This window comes from Gallus gallus, chromosome 7, assembly GCF_016699485.2.
Source record: "Gallus gallus isolate bGalGal1 chromosome 7, bGalGal1.mat.broiler.GRCg7b, whole genome shotgun sequence".
NCBI lineage: Eukaryota > Metazoa > Chordata > Aves > Galliformes > Phasianidae > Gallus > Gallus gallus.
The window spans coordinates 28394687-28411360 of NC_052538.1; the positions used below are offsets into that span (position 1 = coordinate 28394687).

Below are 16674 nucleotides of genomic sequence, written 5' to 3' on the forward strand. Positions count from 1 at the left end.
CCCACATTTACAGGGCAGACAGCATGAAACAGCAGCAGGGATGGAGTCTAGCTTCTTTAACTTCAGAACACAGCTTCTCCTACTGTTGCCCCATTGCTCCTTTCATATGTATGCCTTCCAGCAATGGAAAAACGGGGTGAGGAACTGCACAGACAAGAACCGCATTGATTGAACAGTACTAACTCCCAGGGTGCTAGCTGCCTTGTATACTGAATAAGGCAGAGCTATGGTGAAGGGTGGTTAAATCTTCCAAATAAGAAATACTTGAGGACAGATTCAGATCAGTGAAACTGCATATTACTACAGTACAGTGGTTCTTACTGTATGTGTGCGTTTCTTAAGGATGCTAAATCTTGTTTGCTTTGCTAGTGAAAATTGATTTTCTAGTTTAAAATGAAATAATGATGTTTTAATTCTGTGCAACAAACCCCCAAAATCTTGTGATGACAGAAACACTTAGTGTTCTGCTCACTTAGTAAGTTGAATTAGCAAGCTATGGAAGAAGCATATTCTACTTTATAGTATGTGCTCGTGTGCTTAAAGACGTTGTAATGCATACAGCCTTCCTAATACCATATAAGCAGAACATGCTGAATGTTTGATATATCCGTAGTAACATTCTTAAACATACACACACACACACAAAAAAATAATAATAATAATAAAAAAAAACACACGCAAACACAACAAATAACTTTCTGGATGGTGTTTAGAATTAGGAAATTATCTCCTCCTTAATCTTTCTCCCCACTTCCATCATGCAAAACCAGACTGACTCCACCCAAGGTCAGCAAAAGGATTCAGACAATAGATATTTTACTGTGTTTCTTGAACTGCTGACAGTTGGAGACGTAGAAAAAAGCCTCCTAAAGCCATTGAACACAGACTAGTCAGCCAAGACATCAACCAAAAATGTCTCAACAGATCAAGCTCTGATCTCCGAAGAAAAAGTAAGATAATGAAAGATTTGGTGTTCATTTCTTTACTTATGTTGAATAGAAAATTATTGTGAATACAGTTGAGGGAAGAACGTTTAGGATGCCTTTACAACTCACTGAACTTGGTGCTTAGCATGTGCTAATGGCCTTTGATGAAAGAATTTCTTAGAAATTCTACCTTCAAACCACAGCTTGAAGCATGACTCAGTCAGAGTGAAAATCTTTTTCTGAACTTGTTGTTTTCTAACGTTATCATTTCTCTCAGATCAAAACAAACAACACATCACCGAAGCTCCTGAGCAAGCACAACTCCTGTGAGCCTCACTGACAGAAGCTGCAGATGCCCAGCGCTGCTCACAGAGAGATGAAAGTAATTGGTTACCAACAGTACGGGATGTTGAGAGCCTGCAATGAGGCTTAAATGCAGATAATTGTTTTCAATATCACTTCTTTGATTACAGTTCCAACATCTGTGTATAAGGCCAAGCCCATGCTTAGGGACGCTCTTTTGGTATCTCCACAGTGTATTTTGGTTTTACCACTACAGTTGGAGACTTTGCCAGTATGTTTATATTGGTTGTAAACTGCACATATCAGAGCCCTTAACCAACGTGATGAAGGTCTGTGCATCTGTAGCATGATCCCACCTTGTCCACCCCAGCCTTGCATTCCCATCTTCTTTCTCGTGACAGCATTAGCAACTATACATCTCTGGCTGTGATTGACAAACTAACTCTGGTGGGGGTTAAGACTTCTTTTGAATCCACTCACTGATCTGGCCAGCTGCACAGCTGTCCCATCAATGCTGAAACAGAGGAGAGAGAATACACAGCAGGACCCTGGGCTTTCTTTGGCTTAAACTGTTTGATAAAACACACTCTTTGAGTGGTACAGGGAATGATATCCAGCATAAAGATTGCTCATACAAGATCATCTGAAGTGACAGCTTCAGCAAAACAGAGATAGTCTATCCAGCCTTGGTGTTTTGATCCAGTACTACAGGACCAAACGCAAATTTATTATACCATTGAACTATGGGCTCAGTCTGTACCCTAAAGCACTTCCAGTTTGAAAAGGCAAGTAAAAAAAAAAAACAACCAAAAACAGAAGAAAGGATGCATTATCCACCCATTTTCACTGGAAGGTGTAAGGTCAAGTGACCTACCCAAAACTGCACGTCAAGTCTACAGCTGAGCGGGGAATTTAATCTGGATTTTCCAAATCTTACTTTGATGTCTTAACCGTAAAACCACCCTTGCTCACTCACACAGCCTTTTCATTCCAGAGACAGCAAACTATAAGGCAGGGTTTTTCAAAAAAGCCTTATCCTTTTGATGTACCACAAAACATGTTTGAAAATCTGACCTTTCTCCAAATGTTTAAACGAAAAGTGAAAAATCCAGCTCAACTTCCATATGCCATGCATTTGGAGAATCAACATAGAACAGTTGCTTTATTACTTAGGAAAAACTCTGCAGAAGCTCAAAATTTGGAAAGCCATAGGGCAAAGACGCAGGCAAAACAGGAAATATTCTGCTGTCTTCCACCCCTAATTGTAAAATATGGTTTAAAAGAAGATCCACTCTCCAATTCCCACACAAATTTATCTACTGAACACGTTTTATGAGGCTTTTACTGCTACAAAGTATTTTCTCAGTAGGTGCTTAAAGTGTGAGAAGAGCAACTCTAAATAAAAAAGTGAAGGTTCTCAAGGCATGAATGTTGTCTGAATTTAACAACTGCCCCATATTTAACTGTTACAAAAGTGGTAGGTTTTTTTGGGGCATCGAAGTATTGGCATTGCTCTTCTTAAATTGAGGAAAATTGAGCATAATTGTGATATAAAATTTTTGTTTTCTGATACCACTATCTATTAGCCAAACTACCACTTTTTAAACAATAAGGCTATTCAAATGAATCTATTCTATCTAATCTTCATAATCATGGTATCTCCAAGGTAGAAAATTAATTGGATGAAGTTAAATATCCCCTTTTCATGTCAACAAAATTGGTTTTTCTGGGGATTAAAGGATTAACGTGGTGTTAAGTCCCTAAAGAGGTTAAAACACTTTATTATTCATTACAAAACACAAAGATTGGACCGTTATTTTTTTCTTATGTCACTGGGTGTCTTTTCATTGAAATAACAAAAGTAGAAAAGGAAAACTTTAATGATTAAAAAAAAAAAACAGTAATTTTAAGAGGTGTTTTAAATTAGTAAACTGTCTATTAAATTGTCTTTAAAACAAGGAGCACGTGCATTTTTTAATATGTGAAGAACAAGAAATAATGCAGAGTTGTGGTTCTGCATAGATATGTTAGCATTTCAGATAATTCCACAAGTATTGCCAAATTAATCTTTTGGTTATCTTTCTTAAAGCTATAGAATGAATAAAACGGTTCATTACCTTTGTGTTCAGAAGAAATTCTTGCTGAGGAGAAGGTTCTTTATCTAGAAGAACTAATCCTCATAAAACACTTCCCTCAAGACTCTGGAGCTGATCTAAAGCCCATTAAGGTCACTGAGTCTTTCCAGTACCTTCGATGAGCAATGGACTAAGTCCTAAGACCTGTGACATGTCAACATCATTACAACACGCGTTTTTAGAAATCCATTACAGAAGCAAAACTTTGCACTATTATGATATTTGAATGATACCCTTTATTAAATTTAAATAAAGTAGTGTTTATGGTAGCAACTGCTACTAAGTCCTTTTACCACTCTTCACTCTGGACAAATCAATGTCAATAGCTCACGGTTCAACAGCACTGAGTGGAATCAGTGTATGGATTTCCTGGTGGAATCCGAAGACAGAACCCTACGGCTTGTTAAAAGCCAAGGGAATGAAAGAATATATGATTTTAAAGCAACTCAAGCCAGATTTTCCACCATAATGGCATCTCAGAGCCATCGATAGAGTTCACTGTGATAGGCACTTCCAGAAAAAGGCAAGTTCCTATTTTCCAGGCATTTCCATTTCATGCAAAGATTCATCATTTGTAAACAAACAAACAAACAAACAAACAAAAAATCCTTATCCCTTCACTAATTTTACCCCTAAAGCAAAGTTCAAAGTAACTGTTTCCACCAGTTTAAGAGCTATTATGAGACATTTCCAATTTGGCAGTTATTTCTCAAAAACTTCACTGGCATGAATGAAGTGTCATTTGTGACACCAGCTAGCAGCATCTGGAAGAATTATCTTTGATTACCTGCCAGTTAGCCAGGAATCAACACTTCTTTTGTGCGTAGCACTGTGAGAAAGTGCATGCATGTAGGCATGCCTGCTGAAACACATAACATAGCTAACTCCAGTCTCATTGATTTTCAACTGGAGAAGGTTGTTGGACACTGAGGAATGTCCAAATGGGAAAAGTATAAAAAACAATTGGGTTGATTTTTGTTATCTGCTGCACTTAGGCCTTGGCTCAATATTACTTTTCTAACAAGTTACAGTGCTGGAATCCTTGGCACCAGCAGGCCATTCTTGGAGGGAAATTGCCTTATAGCAGTACTTCAGCTTCTGTGAATTCAGCCCAACTTTTAATCTGTATCACATACGGTATAAACAGTGAACCCCACAATGCTTTACTGCATACAGTCAGGCCCAGCCAACATGCAAGCCCATGCCAAAATAGTGCAAGAGCCCGTTGCAGAAAGGGTGTTTAAAGGGTACCTAGGAAGAACCATGTATCACTATGAAATAGATCATTTCCCTTCAGACCAAGTGTGGAGATACTCAGCTGCTTGCACAGAGATGCTTGGTCACTAAATGAAGGTCATCTGGTTTTATTTCCATCATTGATTTGGATACAAAAACAAATGCCTTGGCTACACTTTCCTCCCAGATTTTGCTGCTTGCTTTGAAAGTATCCAAGTCCCATATCTTCAGATGGTGCCACCCTGATAATAGCAACAAATTCCTTTAATTCCCACTTCTCAAGCTCTTTAACCTCAGTGTCCAATTTAGCTAGCCTCATCTTGCCTTCTCCCACACAAAGGTTTTAGTTTAGTCTTCAGCTAGTGAAAAAGGAAGGCTAACATACAAATAAATAAGAAATGAAAAAAAAAAAAAGTCTGAAAACATCACAAAAAGCCAGTCTTGAAGCATTTCCATGCTGAAGCAGAGCAGAAAATTCTAAAAACATCATAATAGAGATTATCTTTGTGATATATCCTGCCAAATTTTGGCAGTCCAGTAGAAAGGAATAAGCTGACAAACTCTGAATTCTTATCCACTTAATACAAGCTTTGACCCATATTAGTTATACCCATCTTTAGTCAAAACTCTGTTTCACAAACCCCTTAGGGCTTTTTCCAGTCCCACTGCTTTGATGTCTGTATAAGGAAGATTTATAATCAGAGCTTCCAGACTATCTCACATGCTTCAATTTTCAGCTCGGAAAAGAAGCATCTTTTCTTTTCTTAATTCTCACCTCATTTATTATATTAATTAGGCAATCTTCTGTGCCAATAGCAAGCCCACTGCAGAGGAGAAACTTTTCCACATCCTTCCCAGCAACAAACGCTCTCTCTATGGCTTTGTTTCGTGAGACAGAGCTAAAGGAAAGGGATGAAGCAGGATGAAGCTCCATGGAAACTTCCCCTTTGCTGTCCATTGTAGTCAGCGTGGGTGAAAGCTGCAAACCTGGCATGAACAACCCCATTGCTGCAATTAGATTACAGTGTCCTGCATCACCTGGCATGATGTCGAAACAGATGTTGATTAGCAGAGGCACATGGCATTCATTTTGAACAAAGCAATTTCAATATTCACTTCATTTAAAGAAACAGAATGGTTTTGGATGTGAGGAAGGAGTGAAAATAAACTGATATGTATTGAATGTGATGGAACTACACATTCTTTGTCTCTTTGTTGTGCTCAGCAGGTGGTAATCAATGACCTGATAAGATTAGTGAGACCTTTAACATTTCAGAAAGGAGTGTAGGAGCCATGAAAAAGTCTTATAATTGACCGGTATTGCAGTAAGCTCACCCAGCACCAGAGCATACTGCGCTCATCTTTTGTTTATCTCATCTCTGACAGTAGATATCAAACTTGTAATGCATTTTCTGAAAATAATAAAGTATCAAAACAATACCACTACAAACCTTTTCTCTTTGGCTAATGATGGATACTCTTATTAAATCAAACACAGTCTGGACTTGCCATGGAGAAAAAATAGAAATCCAGAATGTTGTCACTTAGTTTTAAAGAAGTCGTGCTGGATTCATTTCGTAGTGCTAATTTCACAGCAGAGAAGAGATACTTATGAAACTGCTAAAAGAATTTGAGGGTAGGTACATGTCCTGGTATATGTAAAGACACCAATATTCTACATTGGTGATGATTGCTGTAGTTTTCTTAAATTAACCCATGCATCAGGTGGATTATCATGCTCTTTTTTCCCCAAAAGTTATTAAGTGACTATTTAGAGCCCTAGACACAGCCAATCTTTTCACTTTGGTTTCTGTGTCCTAGAATTAGATACATAGGAAATATCCAGTATTAATTTTCCTAGCAAAAATTGTCTTCATTGCTACAGAAATAATATATGAGTATGAAGCAAGTATTTTTTCTGAGTGGAAACAGCAAAAGAATTGTATGGACACCTTTTCCAGCTGCTTCGTATGATTTCAGACTGGAATTCGAATGGTGAAGCTGGTTTTATCATTCAGGATTCAAAGCTACAAATTCCTAATTCCAAAAGGTTTCAGTACCAAAATGGAGGAATTTCATAAGACCAGTACTAGCAGTCATCTGTGAGATCTGAGTTCACTACTTTTCTGTCTAGAGCCAAAACGAGTTGTAAGCATAAAATACATCAAATCTTGTCAGCTGAATCTATGAAAAGTCTTACTTTTGTACATAAGAGATTTTGTATTTTGTTGGGTTTTTTTTGTTTTGTTTTGTTTTTAGTTTGTTTGCTTGTGTTTTTTGTTTTATTGTGTTGGCTTTTTTAATAAACTTTTAAAATAAACTTTTTGAAATTGCAAAAAAAAAAAAATTGCATGAAGTTGCAAAAGGAAAGCTACAGAACCTCAAAATTCCACTGATCCTAATCAAATGACACTGATTGACATGTAGTGCTGATCAATGGGTTCAGCAGCTGACATGACAGTGAAGCCTTCACCCTCACCAAACTGACCCGTGTGCAGAAAGAACATCTAACTTCTGGGGCAGTTGTCTCCATTGCAATAGTTCCAGATTATCTTCAAGTATATGTTAGAAAAAGCTGGACTTCATAACATTTTCTTCACGTATGAATGTGCCCAAAATTAATTTTCATCTGGAAATAGGAATAAAGTCTGACCTATTCTTGAGTTCTATTTTTATAATTGAAATTTAGTGCATTTCTTTTTGTAGTTATCCGTAAATGTGGGGTTACCCACTTCTCTCATATGTACAGGTTATGTCAGAATCTGGGCAAAGCCAGTGAGCTTCAAGGACTACAGAGGAAAGCAAAGAATCAGCAATGACTGGAAGCAAATCTTGTTTGTTTGACTGCAAAGTATGGAGCACTGTTGAACTAGAGGTGGACACAGCTTTATTCTGCCTAGACTTATGGTCTATAAGCTTAATTTGGGGCAATGTTCTGGGAAGGAAGAGAAGAATGTACCTTTTCTCTTTAATTTATGCAGAATCAGCTTCCAGCCACCTGGAGTTAAGACTGTGGATATGGTTACACCTCTGGTATGCGACAGGATATTTGGGGAAAAGGGAGTGTATTCAAAACCCCAAAATGGGACATGAAATGAAGACAGACGGGAAGATCAGGACTGAATTATTAAGTGATATGAATGCAAAAAACAACACATTTGGGAAACTTAGGAAAAAAACAAGATGTGGGCTCTGTGAGGTTTTAAATTGCATTATTGGCATTTTCCCAGAAAATAACCCAGGAAAAAAAAAAAAAAACTCACTTGGTTTGCCAGAACTCTGGAATGATTCTCTACATGAAAGAGAAGACCTCTCACATGAGAATAGGCTGATCTCTCCAGAAATAGGCCCTTTGATTTATTTTTCCATTCTCACATAGACACAGTTAAACCACTTTGGTCATTGGTCACATATATGCAACCCCTGTTGAAGAGTAGAGATACTAGACAGATGAAAGTGGGTCCCAGATGAGCATTTTCAATACAAAGGAAGTAAATCATCTTAAAACTACGAGTCTTCTCCAATCTGAACCACGTATAAGTAAACAAAAACATTAAACAAGAAGGAAACCAGCTTATATTTTTTTTTGTTGTTGTTCTCTTGCAACTAGTGCAGGCTGTATATTGCACTACAGACACAGATACTTTCATAATCCTTAGCTCACATCTTTAAGTGACTACTGCTTCTGAGATGTGCAGTGTAGTCATATCTAATGTTAAAATGGCTGAACTGTTAGCACTGAATAGAATAGGACAGAACAGTTCAGTTGGAAGGAAGAGACCTACAGAGACCATCAAGTTCAATTGCCTGACCACTCCAGGGCTAACCAAAAATTAACACATATTATTGAGGGCATCATCCAAGTTGAGGATGCATCAATGCTAAACATAGTGGGAGAATCATCTATGTTGACCAGCTGGCTATGCTGTTTTATGCACCCCAAAATGAGGTTTGCCTTCCTAGCTGCCATGACACACTGATGGCTCACATGGAACTTGCTGTTAACCAATGCCCCCAGATCCCTATCTGCTGAGCTGCTCTCCAGCCACTTGTCTCCCAGTCTGTACTTGTTGTCAACACTACTCTGACTAAGGTGCAGCACCTGGCATTTTCCTTTGTTGAATCTCATGTCACTGATGACTACCTAGTCTATCTAGATCACTCTGCAAGACCTCCCATCCCTCAAGAAAGTTAATGGTATCAGCTTAGTATCATCAGCAAATTTGCAGACAGACATTTGGCCATACCGGGAGGATCAAGACTCAAAGACATTCACCTCCTTCAGCACATTCTTTATTTGTTCAGAGTTCTGTACTGATGCAGAGGGACAGAAACCCACACACAGGTCAGCCAGTTTAATGTCAGCGTGGATTTACCTGCACTGCATTTCAAAACAACAGTGTGCCCCACCACTGTTTGGCAAACACCATGACTTCACTGGGAGGGACACAATGGACAGAGCTCTCCAGACCATTCAACCTGTAAGAGCATGAAACAGTCTGTACCCCTCTATGTCATCTCAAAGAAAGCAAGTCTGACAGACCCATGACAGACATGAAATATTCACTCTGCAATGAATGACTTCACAAATTCATGCAGAAAACCAGGCTTATAACCAAGAAGGGATAAGTCATAGGGTACCTGCAGCTGCCTTTAAGGGTAACCAATCCAGGTTAGTCAAATGTCATCAGTTTGGAGGATAAAGGAGAGAATATCACCTCTGCCTTGCCCAAGTCCACTTTCATTGATGGCTCTGCAATGCAGAGCTCAAAAATGACAAGAATAGCAACAGTGACAAGAATGGAAGCATTTTAATTGATTTCAAAAGTCCTTGCAGATGGGTCATGACACGCAGCTGAATTTTTGATAGTTAAATCTTTAGGGCAGGAACATCAAGCTTTTATTAATCTGGCAGTCACTTAATTCTCCACCCCCTTTCACTTAGAGCACTACAGGAATGATTAGCGTGAGGATCTCAGCACTGCACTACTCTGCCTTTGAATGTTAGTATCTCTGGCTGTGGCTCAGATGAGTTAAAGGTTCACCAGCATTAAAACCCAACCACATTAATAGAACCCAGGCACCAAGGTCACACCAGCAAGCAAAAAGCCCAAGGAGATATGGAAGGAAAAGGATTTGCAACACTTGCAACACAGAGGCCAATAAAACCCCAGTCAGATCTTCAATGATCTTGTCTGAGCCCTGCTAAGAGGAAGTGGAGACCTGCAAAAAGAGAAAGGGATTCTAGAGGACAATGAACTTAAAAATTTCAGAGGTTCCTCTCCCAGCTTCCCTGGAGTCTGCAGCCACAGCACAGGGGTGAACTGCTCCCCTACCAGGTAACCCAGACTCAGCAGCGAGCTAAGTGCTTTGCATGCAAACAGTGCACTCAAAGAAGGAGTACAGGAGGCTTTTATAATCACAGCACTGACATGCACACATTTAGAAGGCTGTAAAGATTCTTGATTTCTCAGCCAAAAGTGATCAAGAGCTGAGTACAGGCCTCAGACATTCTGGATGAAGTTTCTTTCAGCTGAGGAATCTTGTGAGCAGAAGATGTAGCAGAAGCCCCTCTGCGCCAGCATACAGAACTCAGCAACAGCACTAACCTTGCATTCATAGCCATACTGCTCAGAGAAGCATGTTTTTCATTAGAAGTTGAACTGTGAGACTCTGAACTAGCAGACAAGATGGTGACTGTCAAACCCATAGCAATCTCTGCATCTTTGCACTGAGATCCAGGCACTACTTTGCTAACACAGCTCTTGACATCATCTCAAGAAGAGAAAAAAGAGGAGTGTCTCACTGAGCCTAAACACATTGCAAATGTCATACAAACCATAAAACTTCATAGTTTGTATTTAAGTTATTACATTTTAATGATAAAATAATACTCTACTTCTTTTAATGTAGTTTTACTTTAGTATTTTGAATTGAAGAAATAACATACAGATCTAAAAACTTCAGATAAAAAGAGCTTTGATACTCATTCACAGATTTAAAGCTGTGTTTTGCTGGCCAAGGAGAAATTGTTATTCCAGACAAGCCATAATAAATTTCTATTTTGTAGTTTCTAAAATATTTTCTTGGAATTTATGGCATCACTGGAACTTATTCCTTACATTTTTAAACACATAACTTTATTATTTTGCCAGTAATTTTATGTATGGCACTAAATCACTGTGTTATGAATGTTTGCATTGCATTCTTTTTAGCTTTTGTATTTTGTAGATCAAATTAAACAAAACTTATAAAAATGCATTCTCAAGTATATGTACTTCTAACTTTGTTGAGCATTTCAAACTGGGTATACTCAAAAACTTAGAATTAATGAAGTCAGTATCTTGAATTGATATTACTTTGATTCATTTATCAGTGACATAGAATAAGTTATAGTTTGTAGAATCTGATTTAGGTCACTCTGTAGCTTCAATGACAACCACAAATCATGTGCACGCATACACATTTCCTTACATCTCCCCAGCCTCCTCTGCAAACAAATCTGTTTCCTTTCTGTCTACTCAGCCTTCTCAGTTCTCAGTCCTTCTACACTCTGAGCCTTTGTTTTCCGTTAAAACAACATGCTCAGCTACTTAGCAGAGAGCATTAAGTGACAAAGTCTGTGTACTCCTTTGGTGCTGCCCCAGAATTATCTTTTCATACAAGATGTAATGTTCTCTTCTTCACCTTCTGAAGCCATAAAATGCCAACCCTCTGCAGCTGAAGGGAGGCAGAGATTTATTAGCCTGTCTAAACCAGACTTTGAGAAGTGCAGAGGAAATTTCTGCTCAGCAGATGCCCCACAGAAGGCATTTGCAACACTTAAAATTAACTTAACATTCCTTTTCAAGGGACTGAACAGCCCATAAAACTTGGGTCTCTTGTCCAGTTGCAGCCAGTTCCTCTCCAACATTTTCTGCTTTCTCCACAGCAGTCCATTTTAGATCTTTCTGAACTTCACACAGACACACTCTGATGAAGTTCACAGCCCCTGCAATCTCTATGATCTCTCCTGTCTTTTCAAGGGGCTGCTGGTTCATCAGCATGCTGAAGCTGCTTTTATCCCAGAAAACTCTTATGGCCCAAATTTAACTTGACTGAACTATGAAACCTGAAAAGAAGGATATGTATACGCTGAGAGACTTGTAACAAGGACAACACAGCAGAAGCTGATGTGGTACAAGTGATGCTAGAGATGACTTGAAGAAATAAAACTGAAAAAATTTGCCTGGCAAGCAAAAACATATTTCATCCTCGAACATCTCAGCGAGATAGTTTTAAATCAAAACCAAATCAAACACCAAGAAATTTACAATTAGGTGACTTTTTAGTCAGATTATTCAGAAAAAAACATCAGAACGGTAGTTGCAGAATGAGTCTCTTTTTTTTTAGCAAGTTTATCACACACGATTGTGGAAAATCTGTCAGGCTTAGAGTTTATTATCAAGGCAGCTCTGGAAACCTCTGTATGAATAACATGTTGGACACATTACCCCAGCTAAGTAAGGTCCTAGGTAGCCCCATGCAGGCAGTTTCCTCAGTGTAGCAGGGCTCAGCAGTGAGCATGACACCTGGTAGCAATAGCACTCGCAGCATCAGAACCAGAGAGCAGGCGAGCGTTGTAAGCTTTTGTTAAACCTGACAGTTTAACCTACTGCTGAAAAAGGAATTTATGGACCTCAAGTTTTGATTTAAGTCACTGATTTATCACTTTCATTCTATACCAAACTTTGCCCAGTGAAAGACTTTGCATTAATGATTCTACTTCTCTTAGCAGAATTCCTTGGTGGAGGTTCCTTATGTAAAGAGCAATCGCTCTCTTCTTTCAACGTCCATTCTCTACCAGTGCCTTGCAGGCACACAGGGTACATCCAGTGCAAGGGGGTAACATTTTTCAGACAAATATCTTTGTCGGGAAATGTCATACTGGGACAACGTGTAGAAATATCTGAAAATTCAGGTCAAATTCATCAAATAATCTGAAAATAGCAAAGTGGAATGAAGAAATAATGCCTGGAAAATTTTACTGAAATATTTTCAGAGTGAAACATCTGAACAGCTCATATCAAATTATTGGTACATCTCATGAAATAAGCTACTGTTTAAATGAATAGTTTAAATAAATTTTAAAGGTAAAAAAATAAAATAAAATAAAAAGCTTATTTTGTGTTACAGCTGTTGTTCTCAACTAATTATTTTAGCCAATCACATGAAAGATTTTTTTTTTTTAATTACAGGAAATCACTGTGGATTACCCTGAATTTTCCTCATCCCTTTAACTTTTTGATTTTTGATTTAACAGGAGGTGGGGATACAAAGAGGTTGTTTCCCCAGCTTTAACCATGGACTGCTGCACATGGAAAGAATTCCGTTTAAAAAAAAAATAAAATAAATGACTAAAAAGCACATAGCATTAAGATTTACACTGAAATTTGTCCTCATATAAGTAGTTCCACATATTTCGGCTACCCACAATATCTTTAAAAAATTATTCCATTGTGAGACTGCATATAAATGATGTGCAATACCTGGAATGAAGTGCAGGAAATGTCAAGGACATTCATTTTAGCACTGCTTCCTAGGATGCCCCAAGAAGAGACACGAGTGAAATTCTAGAGCAGATGGGTGCATGAAAAATGGACTTACCATCCCTCCCTGTGCAGATATCCTGAAGTGCTGATTCCTGTCTACACTACAACTGCCTCTGACTACACAGCAGTAAGGAAAAAAAGACAGTGAGAACAATAACATTTATTGGCTGCTTGTCATTGGAGTTAGAGCTGTTTTCCTTAGTGTGGCAAAATTCTATCCTAAGTTATTTCCTATTGCTGTGCTCCTAAAGAAGTGATCTCCCTGCCTACAACAACACATAGCTGTTAACACACCTGAATAACCTGGCTGTATTCATCTCTGTGAATTATTCAGAAAAAAAAAAAAAAAAACAACATTTTTTTTTTCAAGTTCATGAAAGCACACACAAAAAGGGAGGAGTAAACAAACTACAAACAAAAATGATTTACCATGGCATCAGCAACACATCTAAACACAAGGGGAATTTTACCCTCTTCACAATACCACACACTGACTCCTTACATTCTTGAAACAGAACCTAAATAATACATAATCTTTCATTCTCTCTCTGCACAGGATCTTTTCTGCCAATATAGTTGTTGTCCAGCATGTAATCCAAAAGTTGTGCCTTATCCTCTACCATCTTGCAGTTTACCCTTTACCGAAACTTATTACACCACTGTAATTCCCGTAAACCACATTACCAATCTCCAAACTCAGCTCAGCAAAGAGAGAGTAGGTATGTCTGGCAAAAGAATGAAAAGTAAAGAGAGAAAAATAAACTTTATTCAAGCTCTTGACAATGATTTGTCAAGCCTAGCTGAGCCTTGCTCTCACTCAGTAGTAGGAAGCAACTAGACATGTACTTATACTGAATCCAACCTTATTTTGCTCTTGGGTTATACAGTATATTATGCCTTGAAAACGGCACTTATTTAAGTGAAGTTATAGTGGACTCACATTTCACATGTATAGAAACAGCTGCTTTTTTAATTTAAAAAATCTAAATTAAATCATAACTTAAAAGCTATGTTTCGTCATCTACAGAACATGCCAAATCATATGCCTGAAATATAAAACTGATGCTGAAATTCTGGTAATATTTAACATATTCTTTATGAAGAAAACATTCTTCTTGAGATTGGAAACTGACTGAACAATAGCAGCTTTAGGACCTCCAAAGCCGAAGGCACACAAAGGTTATGAGAATGTGTCTGCCCAAAACTACAAATCAAAGAGTAACAACAATACCATATGTTACAGAACATAAAGTATCCTTCACAAACACTATAAAATCCTCACATATCACTGCCTCCAGAGTCCCACTGGCCAGTGGATGGTTGTGTTTCATTACACTATCACCATATAAGAGCATTTTTTCTCCATTTTTAAAGGCATGTCGAAAACCTAGTAGTATCACTGAGTGACCTTTGGAGGGTTAGGACTAAGTAGTAACGACAGAAGATTGTCCTTGGCCTAATGCTGTTTAAAAATGCAGAAGCTGATTTCGTGGAGAATGGCTCCAGGTAGCTTTAAAGTGCAGCCAAAAGTAGTCCTTACTCATGTCGTTTGCTTTATTTAAATAAGAGGAAGTATATAGACTCCCATAAAATCTATTTCTTTTTGGAGTAATTCACACAGAAGTACTAAAGGTCCCTGTGGTCTAAGGCATGGCAACTAGTAAATAAATGGGTACATCTACTCTGGCACTGAGACTCTGCATCAAAGCAGGACAAAGAATTAGTTGCCTACCATACTAAACTGCACATACTCAGGGATTTATACCATAGAGATGCACTCACCACCTCACGGGGCTCACAGATGGAGGGACTTGGTGCAATAGCAGCTTCTTCCACAGCCAATCACAAAAGAGGAAGTACCACCAATTCCATTATCAAATTCTTCCTTTTATTCCTTGGGAGAGAAAGTAAAGAAGTGTGAGAGCAGTGCTTTCCATGCATCTACATGACACCAAAGTGCTACAGCTAGCAATGTTTTCATCCAGTAAGGGCACAGAAAACTTAGTCAGAGAATTAGTCCTATGAGAATGAGACCTTTTAGAAAGCCTAAATTAAAAGCAGTAGATGTGGAGATATACCTACAGTCCATTCCAGACCCCTCTAAAATCAGTGAATCATGCTTCACAGCAGCCCCCTGAGAAAGGATAATGAGACAAAGGAGTTCAGGCTTGAGCCTGAATGTTTGTACCCAGGGCGTGGGTTAAGGTGTGCATGTAGCCTCACCCTGCACATAACCCTTTGCAGAAGCACACTCTCTTCTAAGATTAATCTTAAAGTATCTTAAGGGTCGCCAAATATAAATATCAAACATTTTTATCAATAGATCCCTAAAATTTTAAGAGGTAACTGGAATACTCTTAAATGTCTCTTTAAATAGAAGATAATGAGTAATAAAACTGGCAGACTCTCTTTCCTACATTGATTTAGGAGATATTTTCCTTATTCCATTAAAATTCATTTTTCAGACTCTCAGCAGCAAGAGTCTTGCCTGGTAAAACTTATTCACAGCTTATATATGGTTTACATGGAAGCTTAAGTAGCCTCTTTCAATATGGTTATGGAAACATTCTCTGATCTGCCATACAAATGCTCCCATCTCATATTAACTTGTGAGTTGTTCAGTATACTTTGTCTAATCAAAAGGAAAATTACACAAATCTAAGGTGAAAAGGTTCAGCCAAGCCCACCACTCCTCATACCCAGAACACAACCACCAAACAATAACCCCTACATCACATGAATGGACTTACCTGTAGGCAGATCTGAGGAGACACAGTGAGAAAGAATCTTTCAAGGCTAGACCTTAAATCCCCATACTTCTGACAGATTGCTGTGGCCATCTGCTGTCTTTCCACAACAGGTGGAATACGCCTTATAAGATCTGCCATTGCCAAGACAGCTATCATTTTACTCATTTATAAGATTTATGCCCCAGTAGTCCTCATTCTTTCACACAGAGGACTTGTGCATGTGGGAAACTTAGTGCACAGTAAGCCAAGATGCTGACTTTCAGCAGACAAGCTTTTCAGCTCTAAAGCTCCGAACGCCCACTTTGAGGGCCTCACATTGTTACTTTTTCATGAGGTGCTCTGGAAGAAAACATGGTTGGAATCTGGTGCAGAGAAGTTATGTACAATTCACAGCCTCCCAGGATGGAGGCTAACTTTCTCTGGTAGAAGCTGGCATAGAAAAACTCTAAGGAAAAAAAAAAAAATCGGAGTGTGAGATCACACCACCATCTTCCCTCAGAGATGTGGGAGCCAGGAGACGTGTATGGGCCCTGTCCGGTAGGCCGCAAAATGGCAGCTAGGCCCAGGCTGGGCCCAGGCCCTCAGCCGGGTTCATGGAGCCAATGCCAGCCTGGGCAGGGTTGTGGTGTAGCTGCAAACCATCATCTTCTGGCCTCACTGGGTGGGAAATAAGATGTGTAGTGAACATGGAGCCTCTGCTCCAAGCTAGGCTGAGGTAAAGTGCCACAGCCAG

At 38.7% G+C, this 16674-nt stretch overlaps 1 long non-coding RNA gene across 1 annotated transcript in view; it reads right to left on the reverse strand.

Annotated features, from left to right (window-relative positions):
- LOC121113391 overlaps positions 1–16303 on the reverse strand; it is an 80513-nt gene extending 64210 nt beyond the window's left edge. Inside the window, exons 1-2 of the long non-coding RNA XR_005861500.1 lie at positions 15942–16303; positions 14974–15085 (exon numbers count right to left, since the gene is read on the reverse strand). This is a non-coding gene — a long non-coding RNA (uncharacterized LOC121113391). The remainder of the gene's footprint in view (positions 1–14973; positions 15086–15941) is intronic.
- Between the last annotated feature and the right edge of the window lie 371 nt (positions 16304–16674).